Genomic DNA, 12,666 nt, shown 5'->3' with positions numbered 1-12,666 from the left:
GGTTTCTAAGCTGGACTGAACAAACAGTATAGTTCTCTTCTTAGCACCTTGGAAAATATACTTTTCTCACAATTCAGCATTTTCTATGGCTATTCCCAACAGCTGACAAATATGATAGCTTACATGATGTCATTTTGTATTGATAAAATATAATTGTTCTTCTTTCTAGACTTCAAATATTTTTTTTTTCCCTTGGAAAAATCATCAAGCACAGGTGCCAGTCCAGCATCAGCAGATAATAACCAATTATACTAACAGGATTATTAAGAATTAAAAGCCATTCATTTTACTACAAGTATTTTGAAAGTTTCTGCTGATGGTTTGTGGGGTTTTTTGGTTTCTTTTTTTTTTTTCCAGTTTAGGCATTGATGGAAAGATTTCAAAGCAAGTTGACTCTTCAGTAATAATTTAAAGTATTGATGCATGCAATTTATCAGATTTGGGGTTATAATGCTATAAAGATCATGGCATAAACATTGGCAACCAGTACTTTATAGGATGCTTGCAACTTGTGGAAATCTGATACAGCTTTTTAGTAACTTTGAGTGTCTGGTAACAGAATTTCCCTGACACTATTTTCTGTACTATTCCTAGTCTATCATGGTTTCTTTTTTGTGAATTGTATCAATTCAGATTTCTCTGAAATGCTGGCTTCTTGCTCCTGTGGGTTGCTATGGAAATTAAGTAATATACAATGCAATATACTTGCATTGTATATTGTTCATTGGTTACAAATGAACACCAATACTCCTTTTTCACTAAGTCATCCAAGCTTTTCCTTTCCTATCTATCAAATGATGCACGCTACGCTATTTTTCAGACGGGTGTTTGTATTGCAAGCTTTCTAAGCTCACAATTCAAAACCATTTTCAGGAATTGTTGTGGATACTGATTCTTATGTTACTACTAAAAGAAGTTCTTTCCTTTATAATTAAGAAGCACGATTTTAATGCTAAGTAGAGTGGTATGAAACATATTTCCTTAAAGGAAACAAGCAAGCAAAAAAACCCCCATTCTTAGGAACTCTTAAGAACTGAGACACTTCCTGGGAAATTTTCAGTTTGTTTTTACTACAGACAACAGTATCTTACTGTATTATTAGGTTAATAGACCTCGTCATGTTCAAATGATGTAACAAATAAGATCAATGTAACGTGATAATAATTGAACCACTAAGAGACGTAGAGCTCCACTGTTCAGTTCTTGCATAGCCCAGGCTACTCATTAACCTCAGCTGTTGCAATACTGGTTACTGTTCCTCCTGCAAAATCTAATGCATAATTCATTATGCATTGATAATTAGTTGATAATTAATGAAGATGAATAAGGAAGCCTAGTTGAAAATGTTAGAAAGTTATACTTTAACTTGTATATTAAAGATATTTCTGTGTCTATCTTGAGCATTCAAAAAATGTAGAATAGCTATCAAAAACAAAAATGTGTGCTTATTTTGCTTTTTACATGCAGGCAATCTGCTCACTCAGGTGAGCAATTATTTTCAAAATCTAGATGTTTACTAAGGAGTACAATGGTGAATATGTTTTAATTTCCTTGTTGATTCGATTTGGCCCCTGGTTTCTCTTTCAGGTGTTCTTTAATGTTTAAATTATACTTAATATTAAGTTGGAACTACACATTTTTGAAAGCAGATGCATTGAATCTAATCCATTCCTCCTTTCTGTATGGGTAGGCATATTGAATATATACTTAATCTACCTCAATATAGATTGGTACAAGCTCTGCTGCAGTTGGTGTGATTACACTGATTAGGAAACAAGAGAAAGTGAGCTAGGAGGGAGACTGGGTTTACTGGCTGTAGGCCCAGCTAAGAAGTCACTGTTGACTGTTAGTTTTACTGCCCACATTTCATAACCATTTACAGTACTATGGACCTGTTCTGTGGTGAATCTCAGTATTTAAAATAAAAATTATCTCATATAGCTGTCTGTGATAGTATATAAACATGGACTTTTGCTTAATATCCAACTCGGCTGTAACCAATATTAATGAAACAGCCCCCTTGCTTGAAGGTAAATGCTGCATAGACCTTTACAATGAGTTTTAAGTGGCAATCTCTGCCTGAATACATGCAGATCTCTTCCAGGTTTTTTTACAGCATGTTACTGTGACTGACAGCAAAATGTACTGAAATGTAGTGAAAAGAAATAGTCTTTTAAACAACGTTTTTTATTTTCCATAATTTCTGCTATATATTAAGTTGATGTGTTTCCACAGCTGAAACAGACTCCCTCAAATACTTGAAGATGGCGTTTCTCAAATGTCATATCAATTCTTACTCTATTGCCTGCTGCCTCTTGAGGAGTGTTGGAAGTGCCCAGTCTTTGAAACATTGTCATAAAGAACTTAGCACTGCAATTGAGGAGAATGTTTCAGTTTTTAGATGCAATATGAATTTGTATATTATAAATAATGAGATAAAGCATTAGAGATCAAGAAATAGATTGTAAATTATTCTGAAATGGAGAAAACATAATTTCAGAGCAATGGCTAGGAAGTTTTTCTTAACTGTCACAATTGATAGAGTATGGGGATTAAAGAGATGATAGAAACAAAACTATCATTGAATTCAGTGGTAAATTTTCACAAGTATGTCTTTTTCAGGCATGTTCATATTAAATGCCCGTCATAAAGGAGGTTAGGTTTTCCTGGACAGATTCAAATCCCCAGTTAGCATGTGCGTTTACAAAGAAAGAAGGAAGAGGAGAACAACTCTGGCTGTGGAAATTGTACTCTTTTTTTAACAAACTCAAGTAATCTCACTCTTCTAGGCTTATGTAAATAAAGCTATGGATTGATTTTTATTTTTTTAATCTATAGATTGATGCCATTGGTGTAAAATAACACTGATCACAGGCTTGAGATTCTTTTTAGTTAACAAAAAATAAATCTATGTGAATGTGGGATGTACTTTTTGATGGCAGTTTCTTTCAGAAACCAGATTACCAGAAGGTAATCTTTAGTCTTTAATTTTGCCTGTTTGTGCATAGAAATATTTTCTAGCCTACTGCCAAGAGGAAGACATCATATGAGCATAGAGCTCTTTTCCCTGAAGGTGTGGGAGGCACTAGCACAGGCATCCAGGGGCTCACAACAGTACTCCCATGACTGTTGCAGATCACCTGCCTACCAATGCCTCAAGTCCGAGTCTGTTTGAGACAGCAGTTTGTTATGGATGCTTTCCAAGGCTGCTCACTTCATTGGCACATAGATTTGTTAGATGTCCCCCTCCTGAACTTTGGAAATACTGGGTATATAAACACCTATTGGTTAGGCTGTCTGCCAGGGATGAGAAGATCTGTGCTGCTAATTGCTTAGCCTGAAGAGGATTGACATGTCTCCTCCACTTCCAAGGAGAATGTCCACACTTCCAAAATCTGGTAGTATGGATAAGAGCTCTCTCCACTTCTTACTCCATCATACAGCAAGACATGTAAACATCACAGGACCAGACAGAGGTGGTAACAGGGAGCCTAACTATTTTCTGATGATTAGGGATTCCATCTGGGAGTGAGTAGACTTGAGGTTTAAACTCCACTCTGTGAAATCGCTGAGAGAGATCTGTAACTGTCCTAAGAACAAGTATCATCATCACACCACTTCTTGATGTTCATCTTCAGCAGAGAGCATGTAAGAACAGGTCCCAACGTGGAGATCCCAAATGATTTGTGTTGGCTCTCTGTCACGGATGGATTGAAACACCCTGAAGGAGGTGCCTCATTTCATGACCCAGTTCAGGACGAGAGGGGAATACTGAGACTGAATGTCCCACTAGACAAGTTTCCTGCCTCATTCCCTTTCCTACCCCATTCTACAACAAAAAATTCATGAGACGATTTTTAAATTTCATTCTAGGTTCCAGTGCGTGGTGTTGATTCTGCGGTTGTTACAATAAAAAGTTTCAGCTCAAGTCTTCAATTTTAGGTGCATGTTGTGGATGCATTGATAGAATCATTCTTAAAAATCAGGGCGATATACTGAGATTTTTACTCTTGGGGTGATGCTTTCTACAGAAGTTAGCAGAAGATGAGATCTGGCTTTCGGGCTGTGAATGTAAAACTCTCAGCCTTACCAGGAATATATCAGGGTTATCCCATTGTCAAGTTTTTCAATTAAGCTGTGGAAAGTTTAAAAATGAATGCCTAAAAACTTAGAGATTAATTCAAGTATTTTACAAGAATGTAATAGTCTAGTTAGTGATAGAAGGTAAATATTCCAGAATAACTTTTTTCTTTACAGTTAAGAGGTTATATGAAAGAGAATATTGAGACTAATTAGCTTTTAATTCTTACATGTAATTATACTGCATTTTTCCTCTTTTTCTCTTCAGATTTAAAGCACAAAACTTAAAAGCACTTCATATTTAATCTGTGCACAATCATCTTAAATATGGCAAATGAAATTTATTCAACAATTGATTAAATCATTTTCCTAGTCTTAGGAAGAATTACTAGAGATGAAAAAGTATTGTACTTCTAATGCAAAGAAGAAGTTTCTCCTTTAATAAAACTGATCCACTAAATGAATTTAGTGTACCTTTTTCTACGTAGTCACTTCTCCTGCATAGCTTTAAGTTATGCATAAATGAGTGATGCTGAAAATCTGGATGGTTTAAATAGGTGTAGGAAACAACTGTCACTCTGTCTCTCAGATGGTCTCGTCAGACCTTGAAGTTGAATAACAATGAGGGGAATATTCCTGAATTATTAATTTTACTACTACTATTTTCTAGTAGTGTGTTTTCCTCCATGTTGTTTTGGCTGGTTAATTTTTGTTTGTGATAAGTCATAAAAACTGTTCAATGAAGCCAAAGACCTGGAATTACTGTTAACTAATTATTTAATGTGAATATTCATGAGACATTTTGCTTCCAGTTTCCTAAGTGGAAGACAGAATATTCTTACAAATTTGTAAAAGAAATCTGTGAAAGTCTGTGGTTTGTTTTTTTTTTTTTTTAATAGTTGGCAATATTCATGTAACAGCATTTTAAACTGCAGAGCAAGTAGTCTCCATACATGCTGCCAATTCTAATACGTGCTCCTTAATTAAGTTCGGAGGAGCTTACTGATTTTAGCAGACAATCAGTGGAGGATAAAAAAAATAGAGGGCTGCAGCAGTTACAGTCCCCAGGCATCTGCCTGTCTCTGACACAAGTTGCTGCTAAGGACCTCTGAGCTGCTCGTTTGTCAAACCCTGCCCTGCTCCATCCCAGCCAGGCGAGTGCAGGTACGCGGCTGCTGCCTCCGCACTGCTTCACCATGCTGCACGGAAGGCTGGCTGGGCACTTCAGACACTGATTAATGGGCTGATCAAACACCTTTTGGGCCAGCGATGTCTGATAGGTTGGCTGAGGAATTTAAAAGCTCCAGTTCTCTCTAGTTCTAGTCATTTGAATTTCTGAGCTTGAAAGTAAGAGGTGCTTCACGTCCTCAGCAAATAGAGCTGTGCTTTTGCTGAGATGCTTGGTGTGATATAATGTGGAAAAACAGATCCACGTGGCCCTTTAGCATCTATCCCCAAATCTATTTCTTTTAGAGACTTTAGGAATTGTGGTTCTAAAGAAAGGTTTTTGGGGTTTTTTTTTTAATGCTTCCTGACACAGTTTTTGCTGAAATTGATATGATAAACGGAAAAGAATTCTCAAATGAAAGTTCCTTTTATCTTTCCCCTTAGATGGGATTTCTAGCAAGAGAATATATTGCATCACCAGGGCTTCAGCCTCTGAAAACTTGTTCAGGTAAACTGTGCAAAACTAACAACTGAATAAAAAACAAGCTTGGAAAACAGAAATGGGAATGTGGTGAAGCATTTGGTTAATGGATTTTATAATAGGATAAAGATTTAATAGAAAAGGAAAAAAATTACAACTAAAACCAAGTTGTTAAAATTCTGGTTCAGATTTTATTTCCTGTTTAATTGTATTGATGTAACCTTCTGAAAGACCCATGATGATTCTTGCGTTCACTTAGATTTATTAGCTCAATACCTGGCAAAGTAAATGAATGAGAAACTACAGTCACTTGTTAAGGCTGCCTCTGAGTCACAGGAATATTTTTGTATTTTCTGAAAGTGAAGATTAAAGGAAATTATGTAAGAACTGCAGCTATTCATGAGAAAGCATGAAAGGGAATAAATAATTCCCAGCTGCCCTTACAAAAGAAACAGAAGTGCAAAAACTACATTGCTGTACTGTATCCAATTGTACAAAGTGAAGTGGAAATAAGCCATCACCTTTACATAAGCAAAATGGTCTTAAAGCAAGTTGTGCAATTGGATCTCTCTCAACAAAGCTGTGGAGCATGTGCTGAAGCATTTTCATTGAAACAAGGCCTACAAATGGTGATAGATGTCTGTGATCTATTAACCCACAGCAAGGCAATATAATTAGGTAATAAAAAATGGAAGTTTTTTATCTTTTCAATAAAATCTCTGCCTTTTTTATAAATCTTTGCCTTCTGAGGTACTAGCAGTGGATTCTCACAAACCAGAAGCACCAGCAACTGTTGCTTAGATGATAGTCCCTGAGCTGCATGCAAGTGAACTTGATGTTTCCCAGAACTGTTCCATGGATGTCCATGACATTCCTGAAGTCAGCTAAGAAAATCAAGCCTTCTGTCACTCCTCTTAAATCTGCATCTCCCAAGCAAAGGAGAGCATATCAACAAATGTTTAGAAACTAGTATGAAACATTAGAAGATGAACTGTTGTCAGTGCGTATCTGGATGTTACATCTGCCCCTGTCTAATACAGGGATTAGATGCATTTAAGGGTCAGTTGCCCATCAGATATCTTTGAGTAGGTTTATTTGTTGTTTTTTTAAACTTTGTCAGGAGTGTACAGTAGAATGCCGATTTATCACAGTGAGAAATTAAGGTAATTTGACCAATATGTAATTCAACCCCTATCTTTCAGCCCTCAGTGCATTGCACTTTTTACACTTGGACCTCTGCTTTGTTCCCTTTCTTTTCCAAACCTTGTAACGAACGCATGTGCAGACCCAGTGACCGAGGACCCCCACCACTGTGCTGGCTTAGAGCATCCTGCGTTTTGCCAGAGCATGAAGAGCTGCAGCCATGGGTCTCACTGCTTGTTCTTTCAGCCCTTTCCAAACTTCTTCCCATGCTGGCCTGTGCTGAGCTGTCATGGGCTCCTTCCTAAGCCGGAGACATGCTACGCTCATCCATTCTCTGTTCTTGTATAATTTCATGAGGTGATTTTAGTGCTGCGACTGCAAAGCTGTCTCTGCTCTAGGGTGAATTTGATTAAGTGGGAAAATGAGGCCTATCAAGCAGACATTTCACTTGTGCTCTTGTCTTGCCATCGCAACAGAATGGTCACTCTGTTCCCTGCAGGGACACATTGCTGTGAGTTTAGGGCACACCGTGGCACATCAGAAGTCTTTTGGTAAAGAATGACTTTAGCACGCAGGAGTATGCTACCAACTGGATAACTCTGGCTTTGTTCTCTCAATGTATTTATAAATTCTTGTTAAAAAGTGGCAGTGGACAGAAAGACAGCATTGGAGTTTTCGATGTGTTTTTTTTTCCTGGCACTTTAAACTGTTTTGAACAGGGTAAAAGGGAAAAGCTTTTGCTTTGTCCTATTTAAGAAGAGGAATATCTCTTACACAAGACTCTGTTATATGAACCCCCTAAAAATGCTTCTGCATTTCTTTTCACTGATCTCATAATGAAACAATTTTCAAATGGTGATGCACTGATGTATGTCCACTCTAATGAATTTTCATTTCTGAAGTATTTTCTTGTAGCACAAAGAGGACTTTTTTTTTTAAGAAATAGTACAGGGTAGACTCTTGAGAGAAGAGAATTTACAGCACTGTTCACTCTGCATAAATCCATAAAAAAATTGTGCTGCTTAATTACCCTACAGTGTGTAATGAAGAAAGCACAGTGAAGAAACTTTACTCTAATGAGTTCTCAGCACCATGTCCCTGATGACATTTTAAAATTTTCCTCATCAGTTCTAATGTAACCATAGAATTTCTACCATCTTCTTCAGTTCTCTACTTTGATTTCATAGGATGAAATTCTGAAATACAGAGCCAAACTACAATAAAAGGACTTTGCTCATCATTAAACATCCAACAATGATGTTCATCTCCAGCCAGAGATGAAGTAGCAGTTACAGGTAACTGTTGGACAAAATCTATAAATAGAGGAAGAACAATTATTTGAAAGCTTTAATCAAGGCTGCTTTGTTATTATGGGGTTGATAGGGAACCTTAACAACCAGGAAAGATGAATTACCATTTCTGGATGCAGGTTAATAATGTTCCATTAACTTCTATTGAAAATACATGTAAAATAAAATGAGAAGTAGAATAAATTAAAAGAAAACAATAATCCAAATTAACAGAAAACAATAATCCAAATTATCAAAATAATCCTAAACAACATGAGACAAAGAGAGCAGATGAAAAAGGATGTTCACCTTTTTATGCAAATAGGATCTAAAATAAAATTATTTAAAAAGGGAAAATGGGAAAACATGGGTTTCATATGTTTCCAAATGCTATTTTTTTGTTTATGTTGATGAAATATTTCTTCTTCTGATACCAAATCAGTATTGTTCATCAACCTGATTAGCCCTTTTTCTTCCACTCAAAAAGAATTCCATATTTAAGATCTGCATCTCTGTCTGTTGCCTATGAGGTAGTTTGAACCTCTAGGGTTTCAGATATTTTTCAAATACAGAGGTACAATGTTCTCTCTATATATATAATTGTAGAAGTTCTAATGTGCAAGGGTGAAGTCTTTCTTATGTCCTATTTAGGGAAAGAAGCCTCATTAATTTCAAAGAAACCAATCAAGATTTCCTTTGAAGTTTTGCATTGTACTTTATGCTTTCTCAATTTCCTGATTAGCATTAAACTTCCGCTGGTGCAGTCTTGGTGTTAGTCTACCTTAGAGAGAAATCACTTTCGTGGAAGGATGTGGTGGATGCAGAAATCTTACAAAGTTGGATTTTGAGTAGGTTTCATATTACTAGTTGACTTAGACGCCTAAATGTAAAATATCAGTCACTGAGAGGAAAATACGTTAAACAAACAAACAAACAAACAACACTCCCTCCCCCCCCCAAACTTAAATTTATTTTTTATAAGTCTTCTTGGCAAATGTATTAGTTGAATTTTGCCCGAGTCCTCTTATAATGTTGCTAGATTTTTGGTTTATTGCATGGTTGAGTACCTGGCTTTTGAAAACACCTTTTTTTATGTTATCCTAAAGAAATAGGGTCCCTCCTACAGGTTTTTTGTTTAGAAGTAGACTGTACTATAAACAGTATTCTGAGACAGTACCAAGATATATTGAACTTAGTAGCAGTTAGCTTAAAAGAAATTCTGGGAAATGCTGAGAATGCCATAACTTAGTGCACTTATGCTACTTTCTGCTTCAGGCAATATTTCTTTTGTTCACCCAAAAAATCAATCCTAGCTATGTACCTCTCACACGCTGCAGCTGCAGACCTACTATGAACTTCCAGCGATCACTCAGATCTTAAGTAATGTAATTAATTAGAAAATTATAAATGTTCCCCTCTTCAGAAAAGGGTCTAGATAGACTGCCTTTGCTTCTCTCAATTTGCATACCTCTCTCTTCCTTTAAGCAATATCTGCAAAACTCAGTGTTCTGCAAAATGTTTCAACTTCAAATTTTATAATCCTGCATATGGCAGATTGAACATCACAGAAGACTGAAGCAGTAGTGAAAAATTTGTGTGGGTAGAAGGATATGAAGTAGGGGATCTAAAGGCAATACCCTAACTTTTAAACATATTCTTCTGAATATGTTTAAATATTTCACTCAAATGTCCCATATTTTTAACACATTAACTCCGTCATGTAACCTATTTCAAAAAGATTTTTTTCCAGATTCTTCCAAAAGAGTCTTCTTTGAAGTCCTAAGGTTTCTTGTGGTATGTTAATGGGAAAAGAACAGGCAAAGTTACCATGCTGCATACCATTTCTTTTGAAAAGATTGTTTGAGTTTCTATTCTCTCATTCCAAATCTGAATCTTAATTATAATGAAAGATACAGTTCATCTTCTCTTACAAATGACACATTGAAAAGCATCCCATAGACATCCTTAATGATCTTCCTTTGGAAGTCCTACATTCTGTAATATTCTTGTAAGAGTCCAAACTACTAACATAATTTATAAAGTTAATATTAAAACTTCAGGACACAGCATGTGACATTATGTTTAAAAATACTCTTAAAGAACTCGTAGAAGGTTACCAAATTATGCACACGAAACCTTAGGAAATGGCAGCATTAAGACTATCTCAGCCTTATGCAATATAATGCAGTTCTTAACTGTGCGTGTACTTTTCCTTGAACCATTGTGCAGAGTAACTTGGAGCATAGAAGCAGTAAGGAGTAGCGTATATTTAGAGTAGAAATTTGGATGCAAACTGTAATAAATACTACCTTAGAGTACACAGACTGTTTTTCAGTTGTTGAGTTTTTGTTCATTTTTAGGGACTTTCTATCATAGACAGATTTTGTGCAATGATTCTCGAAGACAGTAATATGGATGGTAGGGTATCACAGTTTAACAGTTGTAACACCTGCCTCTTCCTAAAAAATGTTCTCGACTAAATTGTCTCTCCTGACCCCCTTCCTCCAATCACCAGAAGTTTAAAACAGGTAGTTTGCATGGAGTTATAAACCAAATATGAAATCAACGGAAACAGTGGGTTTGTTAGGCTTTACATATGGAATAGCCTTCTAAGTTCTAGGACCTTTTTTTTTATATATGTATATATATATTTTTTTATATATATATATAAAATGTTTGAAGACCTAATGCAAATCCACAAGACTAGTCTTAAGTCTAAATATTTTCCTACCCCCTCAGGCAATTGTACTCTTTAATGCCCTGAAAAGCAATTAGAAACTTGGAAGAAGTTTCTGTTCTTGGAAGAAAAGATGAGTATGTAACAGCTAAAGCAGGGATTACTAGGGAAGATGGACTCATCCTATCGGTAGCAGTGTCAATAGATGATCATTCAAATGATGGTATTAAAACACATAGTGAAAACCCCTGTATTTTTTGATCTGCTTCATGGTTTTATTTGTGGCTGTTAAGTGAAAGATGCAAGCTAGGAATAAAAATGAGAAACCCTGACAATCTCATTCACCCAAATGTGACAATATATGCATATGCTTGTAGATGACTGCAGCAATAGTACGTAATTTAACTTTTAGTTTAATGAATGACAGTCTCTTTAAAACTGGGATAACCACATGTTCATATTTAACAAACAGTCTGCAAGGGCTATCTTGAATGTGAACCTGCATTTAAAAAAAAAAAAATTCCCTATTTAATAGTTTAATTTTTGAATTCTGTAAGAACATTAGAGATAGATGATGGCCAATTCAATACCATGTTTGGATATAAAGTAAATGGACAATCTGGAAAATTGCAGTAATGTGTTGCCTTGGAAATATGTGGGCACTGAACTATGTGCTAACAGCACTTTAGTCTAACTGGTTATTCTCAGTGACTGGCTCTGATGCAGCCAAGTAGAAACGATAGAACTGATAAAACTTAACAGTGCTTTGTGGCCATAGCGAAAGCCAGCGTTATGCTCTATTACACTGGCAGTCACCTGTTTATGTGCAATAACATAGTGACGCCGGTCGTCACACACCACTATTCTCTTTCCCGGTACGGCGTGGTGGCCTTTACTTGCTTTAAGGTGTTTTCAGACTATATGTATTTTCAACATTTATCATTTCCGTGTATAACTCAATTCGTTTAAATTCTACTTGCCGATTTTTATGTGTCTCTGAATTTGTTTAGATGTTGACTAGAGTGACACACTTAGTTTGACACCAAACTCTTAATTTGCCTTTCGTCTCTTTATAATGACAGCCTGTCAGGGAAGACAATGCAGTTCACTTCAATATCTCATTCAGTTCCAAAATTGAAATACTTGTTTTGAAGTAATTTTAAAAAACCAAACAAACCAACTATATGGAATTGAACTCCTGAACTTTCCACTGCAAAAAGCTGTCCAAATTAGATCAGTTGGTTCTCTAAACATTGACTAAAATACTAGCTTTAGATTCTAATTTTAATTTACCTCTTTGTATTTTTAATTGAAGTCTGTAGCATGGTGCAAGTATGTGTACACTTTGACCTTTATATGGAGATCACTCCACGAAAATACTGCAAAAAATTAAAGAAGATTTTATTTTCTAAACATCTTTTTAAAGCTATAGCAGGTATTCTTAGGGACCCTGTGTTCCTGATACTACCCTTCACTATTGAACTCTAATGTGTCATTAATTCTGCATTTAAAGTTCTAATCCAAATAATATTAATACCATAATTTTACAAATGAAGTTTTGTCATTACTATGTCTTCAGAATGCATCACCTGAAAATAAGCATATATATTATTGGGGGGAGGTGTCAAATAGGCTCTCTGGCTTTTAAAATGGGTAATAATTTGGTTTACCCTCTTGAACTTTTTATAGAGTGCCTATCTAGGCAATGTAATTAAATTTAAATATAAATTAAAAGTGTCTGGGATAGGGAAAAAAAGTCTGTTTTCATCAGCACCCATACTTCATTAATTTAGGAAATTGAATAAATCTGAAATGAGGTACTAAATTTT

At 35.7% G+C, this 12,666-nt stretch overlaps 1 protein-coding gene across 4 annotated transcripts in view; it reads left to right on the top strand.

Annotated features, from left to right (window-relative positions):
* The window catches only part of KCNIP4 (potassium voltage-gated channel interacting protein 4), a 472,927-nt gene that overhangs the window by 112,019 nt on the left and 348,242 nt on the right, over nt 1-12,666 (top strand). The window lies entirely within an intron of this gene.

The sequence above is a fragment of the Calonectris borealis genome, chromosome 4, assembly GCF_964195595.1.
Source record: "Calonectris borealis chromosome 4, bCalBor7.hap1.2, whole genome shotgun sequence".
NCBI classification, from domain to species: Eukaryota; Metazoa; Chordata; class Aves; order Procellariiformes; family Procellariidae; genus Calonectris; species Calonectris borealis.
Note: the sequence above shows the minus strand (reverse complement) of the source record. Positions and strands in the feature narration are given on the sequence as shown.